The following is a 14,045-nucleotide window of genomic DNA, read 5'->3' on the forward strand; positions in this document are numbered from 1 at the left end:
GTGTTAGTCTATGTTGTTAATCTTCAAGTAGCATATTTTATTTCTCAAACTTCTTTTATTATACCTCACAATCAGAAAACGCCGATACATGTGAATCAAGAGCCTTAAAAAAGGTATACGTACTTTGATCTAGGAATTTCACGCTAGGAAATTACCTTACAAGTCTGAATTTTATTTGTAGTTATAGTTTCTTAACTTTTATAATATAAACATGATGGTAGAATATTTTATTGAGACATTTGTGTGTAAAAGTCCTGTTAAGCTATTAAAAACATGTTAGCAAACAATGTTTAATGATGTAAAAAAACATTTATGAAGAATGCAGATTATGAAGCATCATTTCTTATGTGATCCCAATTGTCCCTAGGATTATATTCTTAAAGGAAAACGAGTGAGGGGACATATTTCAAGATATCATCAAGGGTTATTGCTGAGAATCACAGATTACATACTATACCATTTTATGTAAGGGACTTGAGCATCCATAAATTTTGATATATGTGGGGACTCCTGGAACCAATCTTCTGCAGATACTGAGGGACAACTGTAGATTTCTTTTTTGTGTTTTCCAATATTGTCCAACTTTCCATGTTAAAGAGACAATTTATAGAAAACTCAATTTGATTCTTTTTCTGTAAGGGTGTGAATGTCTCTTTGGTCAGTTTTTTTTTTTTTTTTGGAATTTTGCTGAATGTGATATGATCAAAAATTCAATTCTTTGATTTTTTTCACTGTTGGTTAATATTTTTGGGTAAAGGTCAACCTTGCTCTTTTTTTCCTCCCTGATGCTCAAATATGCATTCAGCCCCATCTAGGCAGCCATCACTTCCTTTCATGGACTTTCTATAATAAGTTTTAAAAGAATTTTCTATTCTTAAAACTTTTTTCCATTAGTTGAACACACTTCTAACAGTTTGTCTTCTTTATGTACATTTACAAACTAAGGCTCCAATACATTATTTTATTTTTTTTTGATGATGTGTTAATGTAAGGTTTTTTTTGAATTTTATTTTTTATACAGCAGGTTCTTATTAGTTGTCTGTTTTAAACATATTAGTGTACACATGTCAATCCCAATCTCCCAGTTCGTCCCACCCCCCCTCCCCCCACTGCTTTCCCCCCTTGGTGTCCATACATTTGTTCTCTACATCTGTCTCTATTTCTGCCTTGCAAACTGGTTCTTCTGTACCATTTCTCTAGATTCCACATATATGCATTAATACACGATATTTGTTTTTCTCATTCTGATTTACTTCACTCTGTATGACAGCCTCTAGGTCCATCCACGTCTCTACAAATGACCCAATTTCGTTCCTTTTTATGGCTGAGTAATATTCCATTGTATATATGTACCACATCTTCTTTATCCATTCGTTTGTCGATGGGCATTTAGGTTGCTTCCATGACCTGGCTATTGTAAATAGTGCTGCAATGAACATTGGGGTGCATGTGTCTTTTTGAATTATGGTTTTCTTTGGGTATATGCCCAGTAGTGGGATTGCTGGGTCATGTGGTAATTCTATTTTTAGCTTTTTAAGGAACCTCCATACTGTTCTCCATAGTGGCGGTACCAATTTACATTCCAACCAACAGTGCAAGAGGGTTCCCTTTTCTCCACACCCTCTCCAGCATTTGTTGTTTGTAGATTTTCTGATGATGCCCGTTCTAACCGGTGTGAGGTGATACCTCATTGCTGTTTTGATTTGCATTTCTCTAATAATTAGTGATGTTTAGCAGCTTTTCATGTGCCTCTTGGCCATCTGTATGTCTTCTTTGGAGAAATGTCTATTTAGGTCTTCTGCCCACTTTTTGATTGGGTTGTTTGTTTCTTTAATATTGAGCTGCATGAGCTGTTTATATATTTTGGAGATTAATCCTTTGTCCATTGATTCATTTGCAAATATTTTCTCCCATTCTGAGGGTTGTTTTTTCGTCTTGCTTATAGTTTCCTTTGCTCGAATACATTATTTATATTCTAATTCATTCTGTATTCATTTACATCGAGTATTTACAGAATGCCAGGTATTGCACATGCAGAATGGGGATTCTTTGGTGAGCCAAATAGACCAAATAGACCTCACGTTCTGGAACTTTTCATCTTGTAGGGACTCAGATATTGTATAATCTCAGATATAAATTACATGCTGAGAATATATTCTTCAGTACATGCCTACAAGTAAAAATTTAAGCTGAGGTTCTGAATGATGAACAAGAATTAACAAGGTAAAGATTTGTTTGAACATAGGTATGCGGGGAGGTGTGATGGCAGGGAGAGTTGTGTTCTGGTTGTTTATTATTGTGTAACAAACTACCCTAACACTTAATGCATTTATTTCCTGTTGCTATTGTAACAAATCACCACTAAACCTATTATCTTACAGTCGTGGAGGTCAGAAGCCCTACATGAGTCTCAGAGGACTAAAATCAAGGTGTTGGCAGGGAGGTGTTTCTTCCAGAATCTCTAGGGGAGAATCCATTCCATGTTTTTTCCAGCTTCGTTCATGGCCTCTTCCTTCATCTTCAAAGCTAGCATCATAACATCTTCAAATTTCCCTCTGTCTCTCTCTGTCTCTCTGACTCTGATGCTTCTGCTTTTCTCTTATGAGGACCTTTGTGATGACTCTGGATCCACCTGGATAAACCAGGATAATCGTACCATCTCTAGATCTTAATCACATCTGCGAAGTCCTTTCTACCATGTAAAGTAACATGTTCAAGGTTCTGGGGATTAGGATGTGGACATCTTTGGGGAAGTCATTGTTCTGCTTTTACATTTAGTTACTTCAAACAACAATCATTGTAATATATTTCACAGTTTTATATAGAGGTTTTTAAAAAAATTATTTATTTATTTTTGGCTGTGGTGGGTCTTCGTTGCTGTGTGCCGGCTTTCTCTAGTTGCGGTGAGCGCGGGCTACCCTTCGTTGTGGTGCACAGGCTTCTCATCGTGGTGGCTTCTCTGGTTGCGGAGCACGGGCTCTAGGCGCACAGGCTTCAGTAGTTGTGGCTCGTGGGCTTCAGTAGTTGTGACTCGCGGGCTCTAGAGTGCAGTCTCAGTAGTTGTGGCGCATGGGCTTAGTTGCTCCGCAGCATGTGGGATCTTCCTGGACCAGGGCTCAAACCTGTGTCCCCTGCATTGGCAGGTGGATTCTTAACCACTGCGCCACCAGGGAAGCCCTATTTCACAGGTTTTGTTTTCCCCAATCAGACATTTGGACGGGGCTCGACTGTAATTGTTTTGCTCCATGTGGCATGGACTGAGGTCACTGGTGGTATTCAGCTGGTGAATAGGCTAGTCTAGATGGTAAACAATGTGTGCCCAAACTTTGCCTAGGATGGCTAGACTGTCAGTTGGAGAGCCTACAGCTGACCTTTCTGGCAGGATGGTTTCAGGGTAACCAGACTTCTTATGTGGTTGCTCAAGGTTCCAGAAAGAGTCTTTCAAGAGACAGGAAGTAGAAGCTGCCAGTTTAAGTTCTGGGTTCAGAAATAGCACCGCATTTGTTCTGCCATATTCTGTTAGTCACAGTGGTCACAGAGTCATCTGGATTTGAAGGTAGGGGCATTGACTCTACCACTACATGGGATGAATGTTGATGTATTTGCAGTCATTTATATATATATATTTTTATATATGTATTTTTTTAATATAAACTTATTTATTTATTTATTTTTGGCTGTGTTGGGTCTTCATTTCTGCACACGGGGTTTCTCTAGTTGCGGCGAGCGGGGACTACTCTTTGTTGCGGTGTGCGGACTTCTCATTGCGGTGGCTTCTCTTGTTGCAGAGCACAGGCTCTAGGTGCACAGGCTTCAGTAGTTGTGGCATGCAGGCTCAGTAGTTGTGGCGCATGGGCTTAGTTGCTCTGCAGCATGTGGGATCTTCCTGGACCAGGGCTTGGACCTGTGACCCCTGCATTGGCAGGCGGATTCTTAACCACTGTGCCACCAGGGAAGTCCCTGCAGTCATTTTTAATCTTTAGGATGGATGGGTGGTGATGCATGATTCCGTGAAGAGGGACCAACCTGTAGGAAGATCCTGGACCTAGAGGAAGCTGAGGGCTTTCCTGAGCAATGGCCCATGTGTATTTGCAAGACAGTGACAGAGGGGAGAAGGGATGACATCAGACAAGTAGGCACGGCCAGTTCTTGTAGGACCTTCTAGGCCATGTGTAGATTATGGATTTATTCTAAGAGCAAGGAGGAGCCCCTGAGGACCATGAACAGAGACAGACCTGCTCTGGCTGCTCTGTGACCCTGGGAGTGGGCAGTAAGGAAAGCCCATTAGATGTCAGTTGTGGGCCAGGTAAGAAATAACAGTACTTGGGACTAGTCTGGCTCTGGCCCATTTTCAGTCACGTTTTTTCCTAGTAGCTTATGACAGAGGAGTGATAATCAAAGTGTGGTCAGCGATATTCTGTGAAACATTTGCTTCTATCAAAGTAAATGTAGAAATTAAGAATGATTAGAATCCTTTGTAACGACTTAACATGCTGCAACATCCAAAGGGATGCTCATGGGCTTGTAATTTGTACATCTGCCTTTAAAAAAAAAAACAAAAAACTTTTATGTTTCTCTTCATTTTTGTTGCATTTTACAAAGTATTCATATGAACTGGAAACCTGAAAAAAAAATGGTTCTTTCTAACGCCTAGATTGAGAAGCATCTCCTCAAGACACAATCTCTTACTTTAACACATACAGCAGTCTGTTAAAACCCCTGATATTGTGCTCTTTCATAAAATCTTGTCAGTATTTATTTGTCATATGTCTAGTATTTGCATTTTAGAATTAAGTGTTCTCTGGTTGCAGTAAGCATGCAAGACTTCTTGCTCATGGTGACAGGGACGAATTTGTGGTTGGCAAATATTAGAAAAAAATAGATTAAAACAGGGAATCATTTAAAAATTAATATGTAGGCTATAAATGTTTTCTTTTAACTCAAAACATATTCATTCATTTTCCAGTCTTTTGAAGTTAGGTTAAAACCTTCTCTTTGGATACGTGACTACTGATTGGATTTCTGCAGTGTTTTTCCTTGCATAGATTATATAGCAGCATATCCTTTATGATTTTCAGTTTTGATGTCTTTAAACTTGGTAGGATGAAATATACTTTTATTTTTTCAAAAGTAACAGATCCAATAGAAAGAATTGGAGGAGTACAATTTAAAAATGATATGTTATATAATTAATAATAAATTCACATATTTAAAACTAGAAATGGTGCATTTTCGTTATGATAGAAGGAGAAAGAAGCAGAAATGTTTCATTTTTACATGTATTGAATGCATAAATGACACCGTCTTCTGTCTTGGCAGACAGAAAAGATAGGTGTGATGGGTCACCGAGCTCCTCAAATGCTTTATTCTCATTCTGCTAATAAAGAGCACCTGATAAATTTAGGCACTCTGCTGATAGTTTTATCCCTCAGAAGTTAGAAAAGGTAATGATGGGGAAGATTATAAAATAAAAAAAAGTAAAGAATGAAATTCTGATAATTGCAGCCCTTTCCAATGAGCAGAATTTGGAGCCAGTGTGAATGGATCTCATATGAGCTTAGATTTTAAAGCCCATATAAAGACAGGTGCAGAATCAAGGGAAAAGTAGTACCAAAGCTTCAGGAATGGTGTCAGTGGGAGGAGCATTCCAAATGAGTTGAGAGACAAGAATGAAAAAGCAGAAAACTACACAATGGTATGTTGTTTGAAGTTATGTAAGAAGGTGAAGTGGGAAACATGTCAAAGAAAGCATAAGGCAATGACAGAAGATAGTATCATTTAACAGGTAAGAGAGGGAAAGCAGAGCCACAGGTGCTGGTCTTCAATTCTTTCAGTAGCAAGGAGCATGTTTTCATAAAAGCTGAAAAGCATACATGATAGCAACAGCTAATCTTTCCACAGTGCTTACTCTGTGCCAACCATGGTTCTAAATGTGTTACATATATTATCTTATTTAACCCCCAGAATCAATGAGGCAGGTGCTATTATTGTTACCGAACCAAGCCTGAGTCCACTCGCCTGATGCACAGCAAAGGCAGTCTACTGACACTGGGTTGTGATGAAGGAAAGCACAGCATTTATTGCAGGGCCAAGCAAGGAGAACGGGCAGCTCGTGGTCAAAAGACCCAAACTTCCCAGTGACTTTTGGCAAAGGGTTTCTAAAGGCAAAGTGAAGGAGAGTGTCTCAGGTTGCCTGTTCAGCTCCTGAACATTCTCCTGATTGGTTGGAGGTGAGGTAACCAGGTGGTATTTTGGGAGTCAACATCATCAACCTTCTGGTTCCAACCAGTCTGGGGTCTACATGCTGGTGGTTAGCAGTTAACTCCTTCCACCTGGTGGGGGTGTTTAGTACCTGCAAAACAACTCAAGAATATGGCTCAAGATACTATCTATAGCCCTTGAGGAGGAACTAAAAGTCCTTGACTTTGTTTAATGGCTAAATATTATCACTTTGTGTCTTTCTTGACTGTTTTCCTTTGTTTCTGTATTTTCTCACTTCTCTGATTAAATTTGCTTTTTGAAACTCAGGGAGGGCCTAAGAGGCTAAAGCTGTTTTACAGACAAGAGGCGGGGACATGGAGGGGGGACATGATCTGTACCCGGGAATGCCCCAGAGGGTCCTGCTTTGTTCATTATTAAAACCATTTTAGAAGTGAGAGGATTCAGGGTGATACAGCTACTCAATGCCTTGAACTAAGGCATCCTTTTCTGGACTCCATTCTTTGTTGCAGGGCTCTGTGATTTAAAACTGCAGCTCACAAAAAGTGATGACATGTTTTAAAAAGAATCTTTAAAATGAGTACCAGTCAACAAGTCTGAACAAATCACAACACAAGGGACTGAAAGAACTGGAGATAAAACTAATTATCTGATTTTGAAAATTAAGGAAAGTGTAAACTCTTGAAACCGCAGCCCATTAAGTCTGCTCTATTTATTTGGCTAACCCAGTTTACCAGCTACCCTGTGACAGACCCTGTTCAGAGCATTAAGGATAAGAAGACACAGTAGATATCATCCTTGCCCTCCAGAAACACAATCTATCACAAAGACAAACAAATTAAGTAGAACTCTAGTTCTTTTTAATGTGTTACTTAGAAACCACAAAGGACCTAGAGGAAGGAGAGGCCATGCCTGCCGATCTTCAGAAGCTTCACAGAGGACCTGATGTTTGATCCAAGCTTGCATGGTGAGGAAGGGTCCTCCAGTGGGTACTGGAAGAATGAATGGTACCCACCCATGAGGATAGCTAAGTGCTAAGTGTGAAGCTGCCAGGGGGCTTGTGAACATTGGTCATCTAGCCCTGGGTTACTCAAAGTGGGACCCAGAACCAGCAACATCGCATCCTGGGAGCTTGTCAGAGATTTCAGGCTTCCCCCACACCTGCCAGATCTTCATTTTAATAAGCTGTCTGGGTGACTGATAACGCACATTAAAGTTTGAGAAAGCACTGCTGTAGAGTGAGTGTGTAATTCTAGCGTCGAGTGCACGCAGTAGGTGTTGGTGGTGCTGAGGGGGGCTGGACAGCCTGTCTCACCAGTCAGGCTGACTGCAGACCGTGTTTCAAGGGCAATGATGAAAAATCCCAGCGCAGCTCAGCACGCAGTTTGCACACTTGCTCCTTGCCAGTCATCAGTCTGCTGATTGACCTGTTTAGAGGTTCCAGAAGTGGTCTTTCAACTGTGTTTGTAGAAAGTAATATTATATTTGTGATACTAGAAAATAGATTTAGAATAAAAACAATCCTCTGGCACTCTCCTTCTTACTTCTCTGAACCTTAACATACAGTCAGAACCATAGAAACCAAAGTTTGACTCCCTACCCAGGCTGGTTTCCCAGGCAGAATCAGAAAATGATCCTTTAGTGGGAGTTCCCAGTAAGGAGTGCTATTTTGTGTTTTGATCATTGAGGACCTCTCATGTTTCGAGAAACAATCTGATGAATAATTATTGAGGAAGACTTGTATTTTTTGTTCCTCTCTGGCACTGTGATTTATTCTTAAATTTCCAAATTGCAGAATCCATCTGGCTCTTCATGTCCAGAAATATCTCGAAGACTGAGCTGGCATTTCAGACAGTCCTGGCTTCAAAATCAGGCTCCATGACTTATTGGACCTACGAAGCTCAGTCTCTCATTCCAGAAAATGAAGATAAAAATGTTCATCTCTCAAGTTGTTACAAGCATCAGAATATATTCTATGTAAAGACTGCTAAGTCACTGCCTGGCATAGGAGAATGCTTAATGAACAATTGTCATTATTCTGAATAGTTTACAGATTCGTGTCTGTTGAAGTAGACTAACTCAGTGAATAGTAGCAATCCAAAGCTGGGCGTGGAGGGGAGACAGTGAGTGCCGTGTTGGTGAATTCAGATGTTGTTGCTGCCTCTGACCAGCCCTGCCCTGCTGCTGCACCTACAATGCTGAGGACCAGAGAAACACCTTGCCCCTAATTGGGGCAGGGGCATTTATCCTAGGTTATTTACAAAAAGGCTGGTTTCCTTGGATTGCCTCTTAGGGCATCATAAGGAACTTTGGTGCATGTCTTAGTGTTTGTCTAGAGGTTGGGATTTGGTGTCGGATTGATGTTACACTAGTCTCTATAGTTTCCCAGGGCCGCCAGAACAACGTACCATAAACTGAATGGCTGAAAACGACAGAAGTATATTGTCTCACAGCTCAGGAGGCTCGACGTCTGAAATCAAGGTGGTGGCCGGGCCATGGTCCCTCTGAAGCCTGTAGGGAAGGAGCCTTCCTTGCAATGCTGGGTGTTCCTTGGGCAGCAGCTGCAGGCTCTCAGTCTCTGCCTCTATCATCACCCTGCCTGCTTCCCGCACGTGTGTCTCCGCGTTCTTTCTCCTCCTCTCTATGAATTAGGCGCCCATACGCTTCAGCACGACTTCATCCTAACTAATTGTGTCTTCATTGACCCCCAGCTCCAAATAAGGCCACACTCTGAGGTAACGGGCCTAGGACTTCCACAGATCTTTTGAGGGGGCACAATTTAACCCATAACAGAGTCTGGGGGGGGGGGCTAGTCTGCTGTCTTCCCTGTCCTCAGTGTTACCACCGGGGCAAGTGGAGCCTGTGTCGTTTAAGATGGAGCTGCAGCATCTCACACGCTGGAGCTGGAACGTTCCAGGGCAGATTGCAAAGGCTTCCACGGCTGCACCTGCTGAGGCCCTGCGGCCTGAGCCTGGAAATACACCCCCGGAGTTCAGGCCCGCTTAAGGCAACCCCCCCTGCCCCCCAAAAGATTCTCCACACTCTCCAGGGATTATTTTACTTCCAGAAATCCATAATCTTTTTCTCTAGGTTCCCAGAAAATGCACCAAATATTAATGTTTTAAGGACCCCTTTAATTGAGCCAGTCCCTCCAGAACCGTCCCACGGGGCTGTGAGCTGAGGATGGGGCATGCTCGCTCCACAGAGAGGTGCGTTCAAGGCAGAGGCCCAGAGGGGGCGGAGTCCTGCACGCCGGCTTCCTTCTCCCAGACTCTACAGCCATTTAATTCACTTCTCCTTCTCCCCTGGGTGTGATTAGGGAGGCAGCAGAGGGAAGCAGGGGGTTTTGCTTGCGTGGACCTTCCTTCCCAGGGAAACGGAGGGAATGGGGAGTAAGGGTCTCTAACGGTGATGTGATGGTTCGCTTCACACATCCAACTTGACTGGGCCACAGAGGGCCCAGACGTTTGGTTAAACGTTATTCTGGGTGTGTCTGTGAGGGTGTTCCTGGATGAGGTGAACATACGAATCGGTGGACTCAGTAAAGCAGATTGCCCTCCCCAGTATGGGGGTGGGCCTCACCCCACCCACTAAAGGCCTGAATAGAATGAAAGGCTGAGTATAAAGGGTTTTCTCTCTCTGCCCGAGTATCTTGGAGCTGGGATGTCGGTCTTCTCCTGCCTTTGGACAAGGACTCGGAATTGCAGCAGAACTTAAAGCATCAGCTCTCTTGGTTCTCAGGCCTTTGGTCTCAGACTGGAGCTACACCACCTGCCCTCCTGGGCCCCGGCTCACTGACTGCAGATCTTGGGATCTCTCAGCCTCTAAAACCACTTGAGCTAATTCCTCATAATGAATCTGTTTACATTTATAATCTCCTATTGGGTGTTTTTCTCTGGAGAACCCTGACTGAATACATTAGTAAATGTGACCTCCCGTATGTTTGAAGATTCAATGAAACTTTGAAAGAGTATTGATTCTGACACGATTTCAACAAGCTTGGCAGTTAAAATAATGGGCATTTTATAGCTTAGAAGAGATTTAGAGACCTTCTACCCCAACCCTAGCCCAATGATCACTTCCCATTTCTCCAGGCTGCTTTTATCTTCTGGTGAATGGAAAAATTAACATGAGGATGAGTTTTTACGTTTCTCCAATGCTTCCTGTTTGTTGCAAAAAGAAAAAGAAAATCACTCAAATTCATGTTGAAAGTGACAGGGATGTGTAATCCTCCAAGAGTACCACACACAGCCAGCTTTGCTGCTGATTGGCTCTGATGGTCACAGATATCAGGGCTTGTGCACCTGTTCAACTCAAAACTAGAGAGAGACAGTCCTGCCTAGCCCTTGATTTCTGACTCAGAAGAGCTTGGCGTGGCTGGCGTGACCAGGAATTTGGGGCTACTTAGAAAGTAAAAATTTATGGTCTGTGAAACCTTCTCTTCCATACCTAAACCCAAACCCTCAAGGGGTGGGGGAACTAACTAAGCCTTTCTCCATGAAGGGAAATTTGGTTGGCTCTAGACCCAGTTACTGCCGTGGAGCAAACCGGGTGAGCCTTCGTGCCCCTAGAACAAGACAGACCTCTACAGGATTCCGTGTGGGAAGCAGAGGTCGAGAAAGTCTTAGGAGCGCTGGAGTCCATCTCAGAGCTTCCCCTGGTGCTCATCTAACATGTCCCATTCTCGAATGTTCTTCTATCTCACAACGTTCACTTGCCCACCCATTCAATTGATTTTGTGATTTTACTTAAAAGAAAAAAAGAACCGTTGCATCTCTCTTTCATAAATGAAGTCCAAAACTCTGAGGACTTCCTACCTGTCTTCTTGTGACCAGAGCACCATTTTACTCATCTCAGTTATACTTTATTTAACAGATTTCATTTGCTTTTCCCCACCTCGTGCGTGCACCCTTTTATGTGCTTAACAGTTATTTGTTTAAGAGGGTCTGCAATGAATAATGCAGCGAGCAGCCACATTTTTCATGTAGTGATTTTTTACGAACCATGCAAAGACAGCTCGAGTTTATAAATCTAAATGAACTCTCGAGCAACAAGTGTCCCAATCCTCAAGCGTCCTCTTGGAGCTGCTTCTCTTTTTATATGTTTGAATTATTGATCTGGCCAATCTCATCTTTTTCCTTTGCTGCAATATTTTAGGAGAGAGGAACCAGCTAAATCTAGCTAGAGATTTGCATGAATTCTGAGTTTTGGGAGCCAACAAATTTAGGCAAGAATCACCTTGTCCTGTGTACCATATTTGTATTCGTAGGTCAGAACCTCTATGCAATGCCTGTTAAAAAAAACAAAAACAAACAAAAAAAACCAACAACAACTTACCGTGGCTTCCTCATGTGAAAGGCAGATGTATAGAAAGATCTTGGATGGAACAGCTGATCTTGGGTGGAACCACGTGGGAAGCCCTCGTTGTCCTCCTTTTTACTTTCTTTATCTCTTGCATTGTGGCCAGGGTTGGAAAGGTGGGTGGATGCAGGGTCTAACTTCTTGGAAATATTCAGTATGGAACCTTGAACCATGCTTTATCTTCCTGGGTCAAGCAAGAATTGAAGGCTGAGCTCAGAGAGTTTGAGGGAAGCATTTGCTTCTCCACAATATAAAGTTGATGGAGATGAAGACTGGTTTGGTTGAGGAAGAGGAAGTGGTCCCCACATGCTCAGTTGACATGATGTGCTTTGCGTGTCTCTTGATTGGAAGCAGTGATTGTCTCTGGAAGGATAATCTGTTTCTCACCTGTAGAGGTGGCTACTTGGGCTTGATCTGAGGCCATGTCAAGACCTAGCAAATGAGAGGAATTTAGTCCAAATGAACGCTTGGATGTGTGTATGATTCAATGTTTTCCTTTATTATAAAATCAAAATAAGTGATTTTTGAATTAAACATTATTTTGACAATTTATACTTTCATTCATTAACAGGGATGGTGAGCTTGTCGGGCCACAATATCCCTCCTGGAATTGTCCTTGTCAAATCCATCCTCGTTGATATTTTGCTATTTATACTGATAATTTGGAGCAGGGAGTTAAAAATAGTTGTATTATTGCCCTTATGTGGGAAATGATATAACAGTGATGTTAGAATGGTAACGAGTGCTTTCTGGACACATCAACAGAGATAGAGAGAGAGAGAGCGAGCGAGCGACTACTCTCTCTCAGTATTAGGGGGTTTTAGTATTATTTAACGTTGAACTGAAATTCTTTTCCTGGACAACCAGCTGTCACCTCTTCTTTATAAATCTTCTCACTATTTTGCCATATAGATGAGTTTGTTCTAGTAACTGTTGTTCATAAGTAGCTCATCTGGTTTCGGGTAGTTTAACTTAAGTCTCTTTGTTAAATATTGCTAGTTAAATCATTATGCAAAAGGTACAAGGGATAAGCTTTGCTTTTTGTTACTTTTAATGTTTCTTTCCTCATTCCCTTAAGGTGTTTTTTCTCTGGCGCCATTAGTGTTTAAATTTCTATCTCCTATACTTTAGATGTTAGGTGAATGTTTTATTTGATTGGTTCGTGCTAGTGTGATGGGAGGGGTGTGGGCTAGATTTAGTTCAAGGCATTTATAGGCTATGAAATCTTCTAGGTGTAAATTAGGTGCTTTATTTAAGCTGTGCTTTGGTTTATCCAAGCACACTTTCCAGTACGCTTACCTTGTTACGACTTATCTCCTCTCATGTAACTGACTAGTATATGTTAATAAATTGTGGTATTGTCATAGTACTTGAGGAGGGTGAGGGGCGGTGTGTGCGTGCTTCATAGCCTTATTCAATTAAGCGCTCTATTCTTAATTTACTACTAAATCCTCCTTTGGTTTTTAGGTTTCATAAAAATTTTCGTACATTTAAAAGGGTATTCTTGGTGTAGAAAATGTAGCCCATTTCTTCCCACCCCATGGGTTACACCTTGACCTAACGTTTTTATGTGTTATAGTTGTGCTTACTTTTGCTCCTTTTTGGGGTTTGCTGAAGATGGCGGTATGTAGACTGAATTAGCAAGGGCTGGTGAGGTTTATTGGGGTTTATCAATTATAGAACACGCCCTTCTAGAGGGGTGTGAAGCACTGCCAAATCCTTTGAGTTTTAAGCTCTTGCTGGTAGTACTCTGGCGAATAATCTGGTTCCTCTGATTATTTGGGTTTAAGGCTAAGCATAGTGGGGTATCTAATCCCAGTTTGGGTCTTAGCTATCATGTAATCAGGGTATGTTAAAGTCACTTTCGTAGTCTATTTTTACTTTAGTTAGGGCTTTTTACAGCTTAATCAAGATTTAACTTTATTTTGTATTATTCTTTAACACGCTTTATGCCGTATTGCTATTAATTTGGGTCAATCATATGACCGTGGTGGCTGGCGTGAAATTTACCAACCCTGATGAATATGGCTTCGTCGAACTTTCGTTTATGGCTTAGTTCTTATCGCTGCTGTCTCCCGTGGGAGAGTGGTTGAGCAAGGCGTTGTGAGCTACTGGTGCTCCTTTTAATCTTAGTGATTTAGACGGCATTCTCACCGCAGTGCAGATACTTGCATGTGTAACTCTATTAAAAACTAATAGCAAGGCTGGGACCAAACCTGTGTGTTTATGGGGCTAGTGGGCCCATCTAGGCATTTTCAGTGCCTTGTTTTAGAGGTTGTTTAAGCTACATCAACTTGCTGTGCACAGATGATGTTTATATGGCTGTGTTGTGTGGTTTCTATCAGATTTAGTATTAAATTTTTGATAAAATGGCTGATGGATCTAGGGGGATGTCTGTCTGTATGGGTGGTGAATATCTAAGTAGTTTATTGGTATGATGGGGGTTTTCTGCGGCTGATTTGTTT

The 14,045-nt window shown here is 41.7% G+C and overlaps 1 protein-coding gene across 1 annotated transcript in view; it reads left to right on the plus strand.

Moving 5' to 3' along the window:
• The window catches only part of FBXL7 (F-box and leucine rich repeat protein 7), a 416,917-nt gene that overhangs the window by 123,688 nt on the left and 279,184 nt on the right, over window positions 1-14,045 (plus strand). The window lies entirely within an intron of this gene.

Source organism: Eubalaena glacialis, chromosome 4 (assembly GCF_028564815.1).
Source record: "Eubalaena glacialis isolate mEubGla1 chromosome 4, mEubGla1.1.hap2.+ XY, whole genome shotgun sequence".
In the NCBI taxonomy this organism is placed as follows: domain Eukaryota; kingdom Metazoa; phylum Chordata; class Mammalia; order Artiodactyla; family Balaenidae; genus Eubalaena; species Eubalaena glacialis.